General features: G+C 41.5%; 1 pseudogene; it reads right to left on the minus strand.

The window, feature by feature from the left end:
- The window catches only part of LOC149163077 (protein NRT1/ PTR FAMILY 5.2-like), a 147230-nt pseudogene that overhangs the window by 27420 nt on the left and 98827 nt on the right, over positions 1–20983 (minus strand).

The raw sequence follows: 20983 nt of genomic DNA on the forward strand, positions 1-20983 counted from the left end.
CCAAATACACAAAGATGCAACAGAAATAATACTTCATTTCATTAATGGAAAACATTGAAATATGCTTACAACCAGAAATGGAAATAAACCAGCTAGGGTGATGGTAGCTTATCTCTGAGAAGAGATGTGTGGCTACATGCCTCTGAACTGTCTTACAATGAGGCTCGAAGGCCTATTTATTGTTGAGAAAGAATGGAAAACCCTTTACATTCCAAAACCTAACCCTAGAAGATGAAACGCCAAATTTTGGGCCCTGTTTTTGGGTAAGTTGGTACATCAACTTCCCGGGGTCGCAAATTGGTTGTACTATCTCCATTTGACGCACATGATAGCCCGTTGGAAAGATCTCTCTGAGGACTACGACGGAAAAGATGATTTTTAGACAGAAAAATTGTTAGCGGTAGATTTCCCAAAAAACGTTGTTTAGGGCCTCAAAATGGCTCTGGAAGTTTAGGACCCGAAAAACTGATAAAAATAGTAAATTGTGCTATAATTAAGGAAACTGAAAAAAATGAAAGAAGCACTAGAGGGGATCCACCTGGATCATGGTTGATGAAATGGCATCTTTGCACAAAAATTGCGCTTGGGATTTGGTGGAGTTGTCGGCTGGAAGGAAACCCATTGGCATCAAATAGGTGTTCAAGAAGAAGACAAATGCAGAAGGAAAGGTGGATAAATACAAATTTTGATTGGTAGCAAAAGGTTATTCCCAGGTGTTGGGAATTGATTTTGGTGATATTTTTTCTCCTGTTGCCAAGGTAGCTTCTATTAGATTACTTTTATCTGTTGTTGTTGCTTTTGATTTTGAGGTAGAATAGATGGATGTGAAGACATCATTTATTCATGGGGATCTCGAAGAGGAGATCTACATGAAGAAACCTGAAGGCTTTGCCGTGAAGGGTAAGAAAGAACTGGTATGGAAGTTAAATAAGTCTCTGTATGGGTTAAAACAGTCACCAAGGATGTGGTATCAGAAATTTGATACATTTATACGGGGACTTGGCTTCATCAAAAGCAAGGCAGATCACTGTGTGTATTTTAAATTAATTGGTGACTGTGTTATTTATCTGGTCTTATATGTGGATGATATGTTGTTGGTTGGAAATGACAAAGAAATTATCCAGGATTTGAAGACCCAATTGTCCTCCAAATTCGACATGAAAGATCTTGGTGCTGAAAACTATATTTTGGGCATGGAAATTAAAAGAGATTGGGAAAAGAGGAAGCTCTGGTTAAACCAGAGGAATTATGTCAAGACAATACTGCAGAGGTTTAATATGCATGATAGTAAATCGGTGAAGGTTCCTATTCCTGTAGGTGTGAAGTTATCTGCTGAATAGTGTCCTAAGACACAAAAAAAGGAAGAGGACATGTCCCGTGTTCCATATGCAAGTGCAGCCGGTAGCCTGATGTATGTAATGGTCTTTACTAGATCAGACCTTGCAGATGCAGTGGGAGTATTGAGCAGGTTTATGTCAAAACCAGGGAAGGAGCATTGGACAACAGCGAAGTGGGTTTTCAGGTATTTGCGTGGAACTAGTGATTATGGTTTGTGCTACCAAGGAAGACTAGGATTGGACAAAGTTTTGGGTATTCGTGGCTTTGTTGATGCAGAATGGGATGCAGATCTAGATTAGAGAAGATCTACAAGTGGGTATGTGTTTAACCTATTTGGAGGTGCAGTTAGTTGGATGAGTAAGAAACAATCTGTAGTGGCACTATCAACTACAGAGGCAGAATACATGGCAGCCACTCATGCAAGCAAGGAAGCAGTTTGGTTGTAGAGATTGTGTTCAAGTATGGGGTTAGTATAGGGAGCTATAAGGATTGGCTGTGACAGCCAAAATGCAATTTTCTTGGCAAAGAACCATTCTTGCCATTCAAAGACAAAGCACATTGATGTTCTGTATCACTTTGTGAGGGATATGATAGAAGACAAAAAGGTGTCGCTGGTAAAGGTGGTCACTTTGAAGAATACTGGAGATGCATTGACAAAATCTATGAGCTATGAGAAGTTCTCTTGGTGTAGAGAAACAATGGGAATTGCAGGGCTAGATAAATGACTAAGCTCTCCTATGGCCCCCTGTGGAAAGAAAACAATAAGTGGGAGAATGTTGGGTTGTGTTATATTCTTTCCACGACTAGCTGACGTAGTTAACCGGGGGGTTAGAGGGGGGGTTGAGCCCCCCCTGTTGCGTCGATTGCGCAACAAGGGGGGTCACAAGGGGTCTGAGGGGGGTGGGTAGCCCCCCTCTATGAGGTCCAGGGAAGCACCCCAGGATTTTTTTTTTGGACCCTATATTAGGTTGGGCGGACCTACCTCTGGTTTTGTGCATGGTTTTCGCACATGGTTTTGGACGTGATGGTTTTTCGGTCCATGGTATTGGATGCTTCAGCATGTATAAATATGTATTTAACAATGAAAGGAACACAATGAAAAATCAAGCTGGTAGTCCCGGTTTTGGGATCCAGGGGAAAATATTTGTGTATATGTGTTTTATGTGTTATGCTCTCACATTGTTTATTTTCTGTGTTTTAGAATTCGTATGGAGGTAATTTTGGTATGGGTTAAAGCCTACATTAGCTTCAAAATTCACTACTTTTGTGTATTTGAGGCAATTGAAGACTGATAAAGCAGTGAGTGACAACATTATTGAGGATACATCTTCGAAGATGTTTAATAACATAGAGGAATGATTTCACTTTGAAGTTGTCTATGTGATTTGAGACAATGTAAAAAGGAACACAATGTTGCAATTGACTAGCTATGATTTAGCTCTTCTTTGTAATTTCAAAATAACACTGCAATAGAAAAGGCATGTGGTGTTGATCATTATTTCTGAAGCTATGAGCTTTACATAGGAAAAAAATACTACTAGACAATTGACATCTATACTGTAACAACCCTCGTGAAAATTCCATGTAATAAAAGTTAAAAACAACTACCACGGATGAATGGGACACTTATTCCAAGCTGAATGTTGGGAAGACATCCTAGGGGGTGTTCACTTGGTTGTTTATGGCTAAGGAATTTGGCAAAGACAATGGCTAAGGCTTTGGAAAGGCAAAATGGAATTTTTGGCACAATTATTTATGAAAATAATGGAAATTAGAAGAAAAAGGAGGTGAAAGGTCACAAGTTGCAAGTGAGGAGGAAAATGAAGGAAAATAATGGAAAATGAAGAAAATATAGGCCTCAGTTATAGAAGGGCTTTTGAGGGTCAGTTGGTAGCCGTTTTTTAGTTTAGCTTGGATCTCTTTCATTATTCTCTCTCTCTCTCATACTCTTGGACACTTAGAGTTTCTTGGAGCACTTTGACATTGGAGCAAGAAAGTAAAAGAAGGCAAGAGAAATCAAAGATCAAGTAGGGAAAGACAGGATCAAGCAGCTACAACATGCTTCATTGCAGGTATTGATTTGCATGTGTATTTTCCTTGCTATATTTGGCATGCATGGGATTTCATGTGTTTCCTTTCTACCATGGCATGGGTTTTTCCAGGTGTGATAGTATTTTCAGCCTAACCTTGCCATTTCTTGATACCTCTGATGAGATGGGTTCTCTCATTCGGTTTATGTGGGATCATTGGATTGGATTCAAATTTGAGCGGGGTGGATCTCTGAATTGACAAACACATTATGTAGTGGTCCCTAAACCACACTGAGGATGCACGAAACCACTGGCATACTAACCCCTAAACCGTACTGTGGGTTTTAGTAAAGAAATATTGTGTGCCTTAGTGGCCTAGGAATCGTTTCTAGTGAATAGAAGGATATATGGTAAAGCCAAGAGGTGGATTTTCTCTCTGTTGGGCCTAGTGATTTCGAGATGGAATGCATAGTAAATCCATGAGAGTATGTCTCGGTGTAGGACCTAGTGATCCCTGGACTGGATTGCGGATGCACGGTAAATCCTAAGAGACTAGGAGGAACTCAAATTCCTCACGGTGTAGGCAGAGAACTCTGGTGGCATCAACATTGATTGTTGTTTTTGATGTGTTCTATGAGTCCCAGATTCATTCTCGGAATGTGGCACGAGGATGATTGGCAGATGAAAGACTTCGCTCATCCAATCTATGGTCAGGTGGAACGTGGTAGTCCCATCACTGGTTGGTTCATTGCATTGATTAATGAGAAATTCATTCCATTGATTTTCATGTGTAACTTTACTGGTGTATATATGGAATTTTATGGCTAATATGTTTATTGTATTTTTTTCCCTATTATGCTAGTTACATATACGTTTTATGGAAGCAACTATGTGTGTCTCTCAACTTGTTTTTACTTGTATATGAATGAATAATATGTCTATGGCCTAATAAGATGAATATGCAATAAATGACATGAGCGAACAATGGTTTATAACGATTCTCAGATAAGTATAAGATCCTACACTTAATTATGTTGTTTACACCTGTAGGTTACATGTTGACAATATGTTTGATGAAATGCCTGTCATGGCTAGTAGGGGTCTGGATAAGGTCTCGTTGAGTTTATTGATTTTGCTTCATTGTTTCCTTATACCTTTATTGGTTTCAAGCTTTCATTCCATTATGGGCAGTGGCCTGGGCTTTGGGCCTGAAAACGTGGCTTAAATCTTGGGGTCATTGGCACATAATTGGCAACTTTGGTCCACAGTCACTAGCATGCAGGCCTATTAGAGAGACTTGAGGTCTCTAGTCGCTTCCTTACCCATAGCATGAGAGCGACTATGGCCTCAAAGGTCCAGAACAACAATGGGCCCAAGGACAGTCTATCTGAGTGGTTGACTTGTCTCATGAGGGTTCTATTGATGATGTTGGATGACTCCGTGTGATGTTTTGTTGATTCCACTTCCTTAATTTTACCTAGGAGATCGAATTTGATCATAGTAGCCCCTCATCTTATGTTTACCCTAGTTGGCATGGTTACATGGGTAGATGTGGGAGGAGGGTGTTACAGAGTGGTATTAGAGCATGGTTCAACTCTCAGACTGGATGGGTTGAATGTGTTAGTCATGCATGCATGTCAGTTGCATGTGTGTCTCTTACACTTATATACTTGTTGCAATTGCTTGATGTTGGATTAGGGTTGTAGTATGGTTATCATGGAGAATTTGATGTTGATTTCGTGAAGAGTATTTGACATGAGTATGTGACTGGTTGCATATGGTTATATGTCTCTTACATGTGTATTTTATGTCGCCTACTTACATATTTGTATGTTAGGTTACATTTTTGAATATTTTGATTACATGTATCAGTCTTGTAGGTTGATTGCAAGAACTGATCGATTATGTTCGACTACATGCATTTATGCGTATTTGTAGTTGGCTAGGCATTACTTATGCATATTGTCAATTTCATGTAGAAATGTGTATAATGGAGTAATGGTTGTTGTCATGAGGTCATAACATGCATTGTTGATATGGCCTTGCATTGATAACTGGATTCTAACTAGCGTGATGATTACGTGTTGATACTACTTGTGAATGTCTATATGTTTTTATGATTATGTTATACATGTATCAAGTTTATTTGGTGATCGTGTAGACAAGGTATCCTCCCTAAGCTATACTAAGGTATGTTGGTTTATTACTATTTGCTTTATCTCACATATTATGCATTGCAGGAAGAGAAAGATCAAATGGCTAGCAAAATTGTAGATTACATAGAATCTCCCTATGCAGATGAGCAGTGTGGTGTGGGGCATACTTCTGATTTGGTCGATAGATAATGATCAGATGATGTAGGCATAAGAGAAGCAAGTATATGTCAACGCTATACTTCATCAGAGTTTGTCAGAACTGTAGTGACAAGAGAAGCTTCGCATCAACCATGCTCATGAGGATGGAACTAATGGAGTATATGGCAGTAGATCTCTTGGTAGACATAGGTTGGATAGATCTAATGCAGTGAGAGACGGTAGGTTTTTGGACACTCCGGAAAGGAGGAGTGATGAGTACAGATATCATTCTAGTTCTAGTTTTGATAGACATCATGATCATCTTCGCTATCATCCTTACAGGAGGAATGATAGGGGATACTTATCGGATGAATTCAAGAAAGAAAAACCACCCACATTTGATGGAGGTGTGAAGAAGTTGGAAGATGCAAAGGCTTGGATACTTGGAATGAACAAATTCTTTGATTTTCATGAGTACACAAATAACAGAAGGCTAGAATAGGTATCTTCAGCTTGAAAGGTAAAGCAAACATCTAGTGGGAAGATGTTAAGTAGGTTAGAGACATCAGGACATATGACTTGAGTTGGTGGGAATTCAAGAGGATTTTAAGGAATAAGTACTTGTCAGAAAGGTAATACGATAGTAAGGCTAAAGAATTCTATGAGCTAAAGATGGGATCAATGACATATGAAGAGTACACGACCAAGTTTCTGGTACTATTGAGGTATGTATCGTATATTACTGATGAGAAGGCTAAAGTTCAACGATTTGTCAGTGGTTTTCTATTAGTATTTAAAGATTGGATTGAGTATGATGAGCCTCGATCACTTGAGGAAGTTATTGGGAAATTGAAGCATTTTTTTGAGCAATCAAAGCGTAAGAATGAATCTCAGCATGGATGGAAGGGGAAAGAAAAAGGTAGAAGTAAATGGCATCCTAAGAGGACAAGGCCTCAACATGGAGATGGGAATGAAAATGTGGCTCCACAAAAGAGATTTAAAGCAGCTAGATAGGGACATGTGTCACAATAGCAACAACAAAAACATAGAGGTGAGGGCACTGGTCAATTGGAGTGTTTGACATGTGGTGAGGAACACCTTAGGGGAGATTGTCTGGAACATAAGGGTGGAAGGCCTAAGATATACAGTGCATAGGAGGTGCAGACTGTTGGGGATGTTGGCATGAGTATTCCACGTATCTATGCAACAATGGAAAATGGGAAAGCAGAACACCATGCAACTATGATTGAGATGGATAGTAATATATGTGATCAAGTTATTTCTATTTTGATTGACTCTAGATCTAATTATAGCTATGTTAGTCCTGACTTGATGGATAAGTGTGGTTTGAATAAGGAATTACATGCAAAGTCTTGGTTAGTGCAGTTGGCTACATGAACAAAGAAGTGAGTTCATCATTGGGTAAGAGCTTGTGCATTTGATTTAAATGGTATGCCTACAACAACACATTTTAATGTGTTACTGTTGGGATCATACAATATGTTTTTGGGCATGTATTGGTTGTATCTACATAGAACCAAGGTTTCCTGCTATGAAAAATCTATTGAGTGTGTTGATGATAATGGAGAACCAAGAGTCTTACAGGGTAAGAAGAAAGCCACATCAGTTAGGATGGTGACAAATATGAAAGCAAAGCATAGCCGTAAGAAAGGGTGCAAGCTATTTGTAGTACACATTTCTAGTGATAAGGGTAAGGAGGTTGAGAATGTATATGTGTTGAAAAAATATCTCGTGTTGTAGTAGTGTTAGTGTGTATTCCCTAAAGGCATTACAGAGTTTCCACTCCATAGGGAGGTAAAATTTTTGATTGAGTTGGTGCCAGGGGCAGCTCCAGCATTGAAAGGACATTATAGGATGAGCACACCTGAGTTGGTTGAGTTAAAATTGCAGCTAAAGGAAATGTTGGACAAGGGATACATTAGGCCAAGTGTATCACCTTGGGGCGCACCGGTCTTGTTTGTGAGGAAGAAAGATGGTACCCTCAGATTATGCATTGATTACAGGCAGTTGAACAAAGTGACTATCAAGAACAAATATCCTTTGCCGAGGATTGATGACTTGTTTGATGAGCTGAAGGGACCAATAATTTTTTCCAAGATTGAATTGAGGTATGGATATCATCAGGTACACATCAAAGAAGAGGACATTTATAACACTACGTTTAGGACCAGGTATGGGTATTATGTGTTTGTTGTCGTTCCATTTGGCCTAACTAATGCTCTAGCTACATTCATGTGTTTGATGAATAATGTGTTGTGCCCATATTTGGATAAGTTTGTTATTGTGTTCATTAATGATATACTGGTATATTCTAAAAATGAGGAAGATCACTCCAAGAACTTAGCAACAGTATTGAGGTTGTTGAGAGAGCATCAATTGTATGCTAAGCTCAACAAGTGTAGCTTCTTTCAGACTGAGGTACACTACTTGGGGCATGTGGTCTCCAAGGAGGGCATTGCAGTAGATCCAGAGAAGTTAAGGGCCATCATGGAGTGGGTAGCTCACACGAATGTGGATGAGGTGAGATCTTTCATGGGTCTGGTAGGCTATTATAGGATGTTCATAGGGAACTTCTCACAGATTGCTTATCCAATTACATCATTGCAAAGGAAAGGTAAGAAGCTTGAATGGACAAAGGAGTGTGGAGCTAGATTTGAGCAGCTTGAGTAGTTTTTGACACATGCACCAGTACTATAGATAGAACATCCAGACAAAGAGTTTGTGGTATGTGTAGATGCTTTCAAGAAAGGGATTGGTGGAGTCCTTCTGCAGGATTGACAGGTGGTATGTTATGAGTCTTGGAAACTAAATGAACACGAGAAGAACTACCTGAAACATGATCTTGAGTTAGCAGTGATTATACATGCACTGAATATGTCGAGGAACTATCTTCTTGGCAGGTGTTTTGTGCTTATGAGAGATCACATTAGGTTGAGGTATTTGTTTGACTAGCCGAATCTAAATGCCGTGCAGGCTAGATGGTTGGCCACGAGCAACGAGTTTGATTTCAAGATTAGGTACATCAAACGTAAAGAGAACATGGTGGAAAATTCTCTTAGAATATGGGTACAGGTATATCACTTGGTAGTTGTGAGTTCCTATGGGATGGACTTAGAGGATAGGATATTGCAGGTAGGACAATAGGATTTCAAGTATATGGAGATTGTTTTTAGGTTGCAGCAGGGTGATAGTATGATCCAGATTTAAACAAGAACGCAACAAATTACAGATATAACCATACATATAGAGATGCAACAGAAATAATACTTCATTTCATTACTGTAAAATACTGAAATATGCTTACAGACATAAATGAAAATAAACTAGCTAGGGTGATGGTAGCTTATCTCTGAGAAGAGATGTGGTGGCTAAATGCCTCTGAACTGTGTTACAATGAGGCTCGAAGGCCTATTTATTATTGAAAAACAATGGAAAACCCTAAACATCAAAAAACCTAACCCTAGAAGATGAAACGCCAAACTGTGGGCCCCATTTGGGTAAATTGGCACCTCAACTTCTCGAGGTCGTAACTTTGGCATACAATCTCCGTTTGTCGTGCACAAGATCTCGTTAGAAAGATCTGTCAGGTTTCCCAAAAAATGTCGTATAGGGCCTCAAAATGGCTACGGAAGTTCAGGATCTGAAAAACTGCTAAAAATAGTAAACTGCGCTATAATTAAGGAAACTAAAAAGTTGAAAGAAACAAAGGTGGGGGTCCAAGTGGACTTGGTGGGTGGCCACCAATATCCACCGGGAGAATTCCTCCCACCTTAGGAAGCAATGGTCCCCATTGCATTGAGTTCCTCCATGAGATGAGGAAACTTCTGCTGAAATTGGTCCCTAGTGAGCCACTTTCCCTGGTGAAGGATTTGGCATGCTTTGACAACTTGATACAGTTGGATATTCTCCTGGTGAGTGTGCTTGATCTGTGTGTCCATGATCTAATCAGTTGCAGCTTATTCCATGTAATCTGGATTTAACTCTATGGGTGTGAGCTATTATGCAATGTCGGATGTATCTAGTAATGGTGGAAAGTATGGTCGAAGGCGGTCCACATTGAGCACTGGGTGCAGGCCAAGGAATGGGGGAATGCTGAGCTCAAATGCATTGTCTCCCACAACCTTGGTAATGGTGTAAGGACCATATAGGAGTGGTTTGAGTTTCTGATAGGCTTCGGTAAGGTGTTCCTTTTGCAAATGCAACTAGAATTTGTTTCCCATCTAAAACTTGTGTGGCACCCAATGTTGATCATATCACTACTTGTACTTGGCATTTGATTTCTCCTAAATGTCGTGGACCTATTGGCGAATATGCTGGATGTGTTCAATGAAGCTGTTTGTCTTATTTGTTTCGGGCTGGACATGAGCCAAATTTGTGTGAGTAGCTGCAAATGGCATGGCCACATCAATGGGACATAGTGCCTAGAATCCTAAGCCCACCTGAAAAGGGTTGTGGTCAGTCGAGTTGTGGAGAGCCTGGTTGTAGCTATGCTAAACATAGGGGAGGATCTCATCCCATGCGCGTGGATGCTTTGAGTTGCACATGCACAGAATGTGTACGATCATCTTATTGACAACCTCTGTCTGGCCATCAATTTGAGGATGGAAGGCTGTGGACTTAGTGAGTTTGGTGTCCAACATCGACTAGAGACTGGACCAAAATGTGCTGAGGAACCTGCTGTCTCGATCTGAGATGATAGACTGTGGGATCCTAAAGTGTACCCACACTTGTTCAAAGAAGAGTTTAGCAGTGGCTTCTACTGTGATATTCTTCTTGCAGGCCGCCATAGTGGCCATTTTCGAGAACCTGTCGACGACCACAAAAACACAGTCGTTTCAATGCTTAGTAGAAGGAAGGCCCAACATGTAATCCATGGCGATGGATTCCTAAGGTCGACTAGGGGTAGGCAGCGGGGCATAGAGGCTTTGCTTCTTGATGGTCAGTTTGGCAATGGCGCAGGTAGTGCATGATTTGATGTACTTCCCGACATCTTGTCAAATATTTGGCCAATAGAAATACTTCTGCAGTACTACCACCGTTTTCTTGACCCCGAAATGCCCAACAACCCGACTGTAGTGTGCTTCCCAAATCATCTTGCCACGCTCGCTTGAAGGAACACAAAGGTGACCCAGGTGGCACAACAGGGCATCTTGGAGGTGAAAATATGGAACATGATGACCCTCCAAGAGTGTTTGGTATGTGTGGTGAAATTCTGGTTTGCTTTTGTAGAGAAGCGGCCAATCAGAAGTCTCATGCCCACAAGAGTTGAGCACGGTGGTTAACGCCATGATCGGTGGTCCACTGAGGCAATCTACAACATTATTGGTGCTTCCCTTCTTATACTTGATATTCAAATGGAACTGTTGCAGGTACATGGACCACTTCTGATGGTAATCATTCTGCAATTTCCCTTAGGTCTGTATGAACTACAGGGGTCAATGGTCTATGTGGATCACTGTTTCCTTCCCCAAAATGTAATGCTTCCATTGTCGGCAGGCCTGCACAATGGAATACATCTCTTTTTCATAAGTGGGACACTTCTAGACTGTGTCTGAAAGTGTCTCACTGTGATATACCACTGGATGCCCGTGTTGAGTAAGGACTACCCCAATAACATAGTGAGAGGCATCTGTCTCGACCTCAAATGGTTGTTGCAAATTTGGTAATGCGAGCATTGGTGCTGAGCAGAGGTGATCTTTCAACTCTTTGAATGCCTTCTATTGAAATTCAGACCAAAAGAATTTTGCTTTCGCTCCTCCCCTGGTGACTTGACTCAAGGGTCAAGTGATATGAGAAAATCGCAACACTAACCTGTAGTAGAAGTTGGCAAGACCTAGAAAGTTTTGGAGCTCTATCAGAGTGGTTGGAGATGGCCAATCCCGAATGACTTGGATCTTGGCCGGATCCACATGCACCCCCTTTTCATCAATAATGTATCCCAGATACTGAACCTGGGTCATGCCAAAAGTGTATTTCTCCAAATTGGCACATAACTTGTGTTGCCGCAATGTTTTGAGAACCTGTCGGATGTGGTGGAGGTGTTCTTCCCAACTTTGTTTGAAGATCAAGATGTCATCCAAGTATACCACTACAAATGAGTTGGTGAATGGCCACAAGATTTCATCCATTAGCCTCTTGAAGGTTGCAGGACCATTCGTCAATCCGAAAGGCATAACCAACCATTTGAAAAGGCCCTCCTTGGCTTTGAAAGCGGTCTTCCACACATCGAAGGGTTCGATGATCCAGGTGGATGTTGGTGGCCACCCACCTATCCCATTTGGACCCCCACAAATGTCTCTTTCAGTTTTTCAGTTTCCTTAATTATAGCGCAGTTTACTATTTTTACTAGTTTTTCGGGTCTTAAACTTCCGGAGCCGTTTTGAGGCCCTAAACGACATTTTTTGGGAAATCTACCTCCATGATTTTTTAGTAAAAAACCTTCTTCTTTGTCGTAGTCCTCGGAGAGATCTTTCCAACGGGCTATCATGCGCGTCAAACGAAGATCGTATGCCAAAGTTACGACCCCGGGAAGTTGATGTACCAATTTACCCAAACGGGGCCCATAGTTTGGCGTTTCATCTTCTAGGGTTAGGTTTTGGAATGTTAAGGGTTTTCCATTGTTTCTCAATAATAAATAGGCCTTCGAGCCTCATTGTAAACACAGTTGGAAACAGTTCAGAGGCATGTAGCCGACACATCTCTTCTCAGAGATAAGCTACCATCGCCCTAGCTGGGTTATTTCTATTTGTAAGCATATTTCAGTATTCTCCATTAATGAAATGAAGTATTATTTCCGCTGCATCTCTATTTTTATGGTTATCACATCTCTGTATTTATGGTTATCTCTGTAATCTATTACATTCCTGCTTAAATCTAGATCAGTGGTATCAGAGCGGTTTGCTTTTTCTCTGTTTTTCTTTGCATGTCCCCAACGAGGTCGGGATATAAGGAGTTAGGGCTTGAATTGGTCAAACCTTTGCAAGACCAGCCTCGCAAATCTCGACGACCTCCCATGGCGGATGAGAAGAAAGACAAGGGGGCAGGAGATCCTATCAGAATCTTGCTCGAAGAAGCCCTCGAGCGGCAAAGGAACGCAATGATGGATAGCTTTGCGCAGATTTTTCAGCAGCTACCCAGAGGCGACGCATCGGCTTCCAACAGCTACTCTGGAAATGCCACACCGTTTAAGGTACAAGTTAATTTTGAAATCCCCATCTTCGAGGGTCAAATAGACATAGATGCCGTAGATAAATGGTTAAATCTGCTAGATGGGTATTTTTCTATTCATGAATTTTCAAGTCGGGAAAAGATTGTTTTCGCTCTTCTCAAAGCAGCCCCCCATGTCAAGGACTGGTGGGAAACATACTGCGAGCAGAAGGATGAAAGAACAGGCTCACTGTTTTCAGCCACCCCCACTTGGAATGACTTCCGGGATGCCATCAAGGAGCAGTACTACCCTGTCAAAAGCTATGAGGACAAATACATCAAATGGACCACACTGCGGCAGGAACGAGACCAAGATGTACCAGAGTTCACAAATATTTTTCATACCCTTCGCACACAGTTGGGTATCAAAGATTCTGAGCTGCATCTGGTACTCAAATACCGCGGCTGCCTACACAGATACATCCAGGAAGAGATGGAGTTCTTGAACATCTCCTCACTCGGCACAGCATACCGATACGCTGTCAAAATCGAGCAAAAGTTCAAACAGAAGAAGCGAGACTTTGGATCTGCAAATCCGAAGCCCAAAGGACAAAGCCAAGGCGGGGTGACCCAAGACAACCCCTCTAAGCTGCAAGAAAAGAACAACACCACGAAGCCGAAGAAGGACACAGGAAAGTGGTGTGAGTTCCACAAGAGTCCCACTCATAACACAAGTGAGTGTCGGACCAAGCAGTCGCTGGTGGCCGAGTTGAAGGCTTCCGAATCAGATGCATGTTCTGACTCTGAGCCAGAACCCGACAAGGGGGATGGCAAAGGGAAGCAAATCATTGATGCGGATCCTAGTGCCACTGTTGCCACTGCCAAGATCCAGAAGAATGAGCCCGAAGAGCCAGAGGAGGGGGAACGTCTTTTCCACTCAAAGATGTGGGTGAAGTGTTCGCCGCTGCAATTCATTGTCGATAGTGGTAGCCAAAAGAACCTCATTTCAGAAGAGGTCGTGAAGCGGTTGGGCCTACCAACTACGCCACACCCACAACCGTACAATATCGGGTGGCTTCACGAAGGATGAGATCTCAAAGTTCACCAGCAGTGCCGCCTTCCCTACAGCATCAAGCCCTTCACAGATGAGGTATTGTGTGATGTTACACCTCTGGATGTTTGTGATGTACTGTTAGGCCATCCATACTTGTGGAGGCAACATGCTGTGTATGAGTCAAGGCCTCGCGCTGTCATTATTTCTTTGCATGTTTCATTATACAGGATACTAGAGGTAGCTCCACCTACCACCACCTCTTTGATCACTGCTAAGAAAGGCAGCATGCTCATCTCACAGACTAGGAAATTTATTTTCTGTCTGGTTCGCTCCCAAAGTAAGGGCAAGATCGTTGCTACATCCATGACCCCCGCAAAGGGTTCCTCCACGCAGTAGCAGCAACATAGGGATACAGTCATGACAGAACACAGGAACAACTTCTCCTTACCCAGAGGGGTACCACACAAGTTTCAAGTGGGTGAAAAAGTTTGGTTACATCTGCAGAGAGAACGCCTTACCAGAACCCATCAGAAACTCAGACCGCTTCAACATGGTCCTTACACCAGTAACAAGGCTGTGGGCAACAATGCTTTGAAGCACAACATTCCTCCATTCCTTCACTTGCACCGATTGTTCAATGTGGACCATCGCTAACCATGCTTCCCACCATTTCTGGACACATCAGAGATTGCAAAACAGCTCACTGGAGACCCAGCTTAGCAGAAGCTTCCTCATCTCAAGGAGGAACTCAACGCAATGGGGACCATTGCTTCCTAAGGGGGGACGAATGATCCAGGTGGATGTTGGTGGCCACCCACCTATCCCATTTGGACCCACAGAACTATCTCTTTCAGTTTTTCAGTTTCCTTAATTATAGCGCAGTTTACTATTTTTAGCAGTTTTTCGGGTCCTAAACTTCCGGAGCCGTTTCGAGGCCCTAAATGATGTTTTTTGGGAAATCTACCTCCACGATTTTTTACATAAAAAATCGTCTTTTCCATCGTAGTCCTCGGAGAGATTTTTCCAACGGGCTATCATGCGCGTCAAATGGAGATCGTATGCCAAAGTTACGACCCCGGGAAGTTGATGTACCAATTTACCCAAACGGGGCCCATAGTTTGGCGTTTCATCTTCTAGGGTTAGGTTTTGGAATGTTAAGGGTTTTCCACTGTTTCTCAATAATAAATAGGCCTTCGAGCCTCATTGTAAACACAGTTGGAAACAGTTCAGAGGCATGTAGCCGACACATCTCTTCTCAGAGATAAGCTACCATCGCCCTAGCTGGGTTATTTCTATTTGTAAGCATATTTCAGTATTCTCCATTAATGAAATGAAGTATTATTTCCGCTGCATCTCTGTTTTTATGGTTATCACATCTCTGTATTTATGGTTATCTCTATAATCTATTGTGTTCCTTCTTAAATCCGGATCATTCGATTAGTACCTGGTGATATCTTGACTTCAAATCGATCTTGCTGAAATATTTTGCCCCCTTCAGTTGGTCCAAGAGGTCATCAATCCATGGGATCGGGTACCTATTACGGACAGTGATGTTATTCAGCGCTCGATAGTCAATATAGAGTCTCCAAGTCCCATCCTTCTTCTGTACCAACACAATCGGGCTCCCACATGGCGATGAACTCGGGCGGATGTGACCTTTCTGTAGCAGCTCCTAAATCTACCTCTTGATTTCATCGTTCTCTAGTATGGAGTGCCGATATATTAGTCCATTGGGTAGCGGTGCACCTGGGGTCAGATCGATGGAGTGCTTGACCTAACGGTGCTGAGGAACCTCTATAGGTAAGGTGAAGATGTCCTCGTAATCCTCCACGACCTTATCCATCTATAGTTGTCGTGCGGAGGGACCTTGTCTAGTGGTTGTGGCCACCGCCTTCTTCTTTCCTTGAGGGCGTATCATCAGGAAAACAAATTTCCCGGTTTTGGAAATGAGCTTACTGCATTGTTTTGCAATAACCAAAGAGATGGCGGTAGGTGGTGCTACCTCCGGTATCCTATACAACTTATTTCTCAAAGTAACAATAACAACACGAGGCCTTAATTCATACACAGCATGTCGCTTCCACAAGTATGGTTGTCCTAATAAAACATCACAAACATCAAGGGGAGCAACATCACACAATACCTCATCCATGAAGGGTGTGTTGTTATATGGAAGGTGACACTACTGGCTCACATGAAGATCCTATCCTTGGTGAAGCCACTCGATGGTGTATGGTTGTGGATGTGCTGTGGTTAGTAAGCCCAGCTGCTTAACAACCTCTACCAAAATGAGGTTCTTTTGGCTCCCGTTGTCGATAATGAACTATAGCGGGGAGCCCTTTACCCACATCTGGGAATGGAAGAGACACTCCCCTCCTCTGGAATTTTTGGGTTCCTCCTTCTGGATCTTCTTGGTTGCAACGATGGCGTTGGGCTCTGCATCAATAATCTGCTTCCCTTTGTCATTCCCCTTGTCAGGTTCTGACTTAGAGTTAGAACATGCATCTGATTCTGAAACCTTTAGCTCGGCCACCAGTGAATTCTTGGCCCAACACTCACTTGTGTTGTGAGTGGAGCTCTTATGGAACTCACACCATTTTCCCATGTCCTTTTTCGGCTTCGCAACACTGTTCTTTGCTTGTAGCTTTGTTGGGTTGTCTTGGGTCGCCCTGCCTTGGCTTTGTCCTTTGTTCTACAGTTTGGGGGCACCTTTCCCTTGCTTCGGATTCACATATCCAAAGTCTCACTTCTTCTGTTTAAACTTTTGCTTGATCTTGACGGCATATCGATATGTCATGCCGAGCGAGGAGATGTTCAAGAATTCTATTTCTTCCTGGATGTACCTGTGCAGGCAGCCGCAGTATTTGAGTACCAAATTCTACTCTGAATCCTTGATACCCAACATCGTGTGAAGGGTATGGAAAATATTGGTAAACTCCAGCATGTCTTGGTCCCTTCCCTGCCACAACATGGTCCACTTTATGTATTAATCCTCATAGCTTCTGACAGGGTAGTACTGCTCCTTGATGGCAGTCCGGAATGAATTCCAAGTGGGTGTGGCTGAAAACGGTGAGGCCATACTTTCATCCTTCTGCTCGCAATAGGTTTCCCACCAGTCCTTGACGTGGGGGGCGACTTTAAGAAGAGCGAAAGTAATCTTCTCTCGATTGGAAAAATCATGAACAGAAAAATACCCTTCTAGCATATTTAACCATTTATCTACGACCTATGCATCTATCTGACCCTCAAGTATGGGAATGTTAAAGTTAACTTGTACCTTAAAGTGTGTGGTGCTTCTAGAGTAGTTGCTGGAAGTAGATGTGTCACCTCTGGGTAGTTGCTGAAGGATCTGAGAAAATTTGTCCATCATCGCATTCCTTTGTCACTCGAGGGCCTCTTCGAGCAAGATTTTGATAGCATCTCTTGCCCCCCCATGTTTCTTTTCATTCGCCATGGGAGGCCGTTTGGATTTGCAAGGCTGGTCTTGCAAAGGTTAGACTAGCTCAAGACCTAAGTCCTTATATGCTGACCTCGTTGGGGACATGCAAAGAAAGACAGAGAAAGAGTAGATCGTTCTGATACCATTTATCTAGATTTAAAAAGGAATGCAACAAATTTCAGATATAACCATACATATAGAGATGCAACAGAAATAATACATCATTTCATTACTGTAAAATATTGAAATATGCTTACAAACAAAAATGGAAATAAACTAGCTAGGGCAATGGTAGCTTATCTCTGAGAAGAGATGTGGCAGCTACATGCCTCTAAACTATGTTACAATGAAGCTCGAAGGCCCATTTATTCTTGAGAAACAATGAAAAACCCTAAACATCCAAAAACCTAACCCTAGAAGATGAAACGCCAAACTGTGGGCCCCGTTTGGGTAAATTGGTACCTCAACTTCCTGGGGTCGTAACTTTGGCATACGATCTCCGTTTGACGTGCACAATAGCTCGTTAGAAATATCTACCCGATAACTACAACTTTGGGACAAGAAACATGGGTCCATGGACCCATGTTTCTCCCAGTTTTCCCAAAAAACGTCATTTAGGGCCTCAAAATGGCTCCGGAAGTTCAGGACCAGAAAAACTGCTAAAAATAGTAAACTGTGATACAATAAGAAAACTGAAAAGCTGAAGGTAACAATGGTGAGGGTCTAAGTGGACTTGGAGGGTGGCCACCAATATCCACTTGGAACATAGTACAAGTACATCTACAGGTCACAGTATAGGTACAGGTATAGGTGAGTGTACAGGTACATGTAGTGGTAGAAGTACATGTGGTATTACAGGTATAGGTGCAGGTGCATAGGGCATGGACTATTGTCTTACAATAGATGGAATCGTCAGGTTTCGAGATAGGATATATGTACCAGATAGCAGTGAACTCAGGAAGGTGATTGTTGGGTCCCTATAATACTAGTGATTACCCCATTACTATTGTAGTTATACCCCTTATTAATATTGTTGTGCCCCTATTGCCCCCATATTGTTATTACTGTGCCCCATAGAATCCCTCTATTGTTATTTTTGTGGCTTTATATTATTATTGTTAGGTCAGCTCGATTATATTGTGACTCCTTAGACTCCTATATATAGAAAGGAGGTTTTGTCATTTGAATCATCCAAGAATTCTTCATTTATGTAATGTAAAGGAGGTTTCCCCCTCGAAGAGGCTGAATTCTAAGGCATTGATCTATCTTTTCTATCTTTTCTTGAGCTGGTTTCATAACATTTGGTATCAGAGCTTTGGATTCTAGGGTTTCGCTGCTCCAAACAGGTCATCATGGAATTTTCGCTATAACTTTTTTTCTGTGACGTTTCAGAAGTCGCAAAAAAACCCATTTGAGAAGAAATCACGCTGAACCTTGGGTCTGAATTTCAGAGCTTTTCGCACTATATTTGCGGAGATATGATCTGAGGAAGTTGGTCTTTTTGCAGACTCCTGAATTACATTCCAAACAGGTGACCTGGGGAAAATCGTCATAACTTTCTCTCTGGGGATCGGATTGAAATTTCGTAAGAAGGTACAGAAAGAGGACGAACTGTAGTTTTGTGTATGCATTTTTCAGATCCAAAGGTTGAAACAGTGACTCGTGGCACGTCGTACAAGTTCGCTCTACTGAACTAGTCTATAATCAAGTCACTGTGGGAGATTTCGCATAACTCTTCCTTGGAGAATCCAATTTGGGTCAGACTTGTGGCATTGGAAAGAGGACACAGAGGGCTAATACAGGTCACAAATTCAGAACTAGATGATCAGAAAGTACAGAGATACATCAGAGGCAATATCGAGCTCCTACAAAGTGAAAAAAGGTGTGTAGATTTTCTTAAATTTTTGCTTAAGCTTGGTTTGAAAATTTATTTTGAAGGAATTCAAAGGGCATAGTAGAGCATTATTATCGGTAACTGATGCCCCGAGGAAAGAAAATGCAAACACCTAGTAAGGAACCTGAAAGCTCTAGCATGACTCATGAAGAAGAGGAAGAAATGCAACATGATATATCAAAATTACAAGACCAAGTGCAACAACTGTCCCTTACACAAAAAGGAACAGAATCTAAGATGGATGGTTTAAAGAAAGATGTAGAAGCTAAGATGGATGGTTTAAAGAAAGGTGTAGAAGCTAAGATGGACTATTTAAAGAAAGGCGTAGAAGCTAAGATGATTGACGTGGAAGCTAAGATGGATGATTTGAAGATAGATTTGAAGACAAACATGGACGAATTGAAGATAAATATGAATAAGTTGCTACAAGAAATGGGCACTAAGGGTGAAAGGGTACTAAAGGAAACTCATGATGAGAATAAAAAAATGTTAATCATGATTCCATAGATGCTAATGTTGGATCGAAGACTCACCATATTCCAAAAATCGATATGAGGAAGTTTGATGGCAAGGATCCCGCCACATGGATATTACAGATGGAGCAATTCTTCGATCTCAATAATGTGCAAAACACACAAAAGGTACGTATGGAAACTTTATATTTGGAACCAAATCAGTTTGTATGGTATCAATGGCTTTGCTCTCGTAAACAATTTATCACTTGGGCAATTTTTACGGAAGAATTGATAGCACATTATGAGGATACAAAAAGCAACACTTTTTTTAGCCAATTGATAAGTCTCAAACAAAAGGGTTCAATAATGGAGCACATTGAGGAGTTCCAAAAATTGAACATAAGGGTAAAAGATATTCCAGAGGAGCATAGGATTGATGTGTTCATAGGGTCTTTAAAGGATAATATCCAACATGATGTTCGCCTTTGGGAACCTGATTCATTAGAGAAGGCATTCAGGTTAGCAAGAAAAATGGAAAGCAAAATTATGGCAACCAGGAAGCATACCACTCACAACTATAAAGACGGAAGTGTTGTTGCCCCTAGTCTTCCACAACCTATAAGGTTGACACCACAACAATTGGAAGAAAAAAGAGCAAAAGGGCTTTGTTACAGTTGTGATAGCAAATACACTAAAGGTCATAAGTGTGCTGAGAAGAAATTATTCTACATAGATTGTGAAGAGGAAGAAGAAAAGGAGCAAGAAAGGTCAAAAGAAGAGGATATACTCCAGGAACAAAGCCTAGATGAAGAACAAATAAATCCGACCATATCTTGTAATGCATTGGCGGGAATTACCACTCCTCAAACCATCAAGATAGAAGGACAAATCAAGAAGAAAAAGGTAATAGTGTTGATTGATTCAGGAAGCACCCACAATTTTATTCATTGTAAGGTAGCAAAAGAATTGAATTGCTTCCTATATCCAGCACCAGAGTGTCAAGTGATGATTGCAAATGGAGGAACAATAAATTGCTCTGGAAAGTGCCATAATATCAAGCTATCCATGGGAGAATATGTATTGACTAGCCCAATGCTTTCCATTCCAATGGGAGGTGTTGATGTTGTACTAGGAGTCCAATGGCTACAATCCTTGGGTACAATAGCTTTTAATTTTCAAGAACTTTTCATGAAATTTTCTACGGAAGGAAAGGAAGTTGAATTAAGGGGTATTGCAGGGAAACCAGGAAAGATAATCAGCTCTAATGGTATGACAAAGCTTCTAAAAAAGGAGCAAAGAGGTGTAATTGCAC

Source organism: Pinus tabuliformis, chromosome 5_2, assembly GCF_031772625.1.
Source record: "Pinus tabuliformis cultivar Carrire ecotype Pingquan chromosome 5_2, CPIR1, whole genome shotgun sequence".
Lineage (NCBI taxonomy): Eukaryota > Viridiplantae > Streptophyta > Pinopsida > Pinales > Pinaceae > Pinus > Pinus tabuliformis.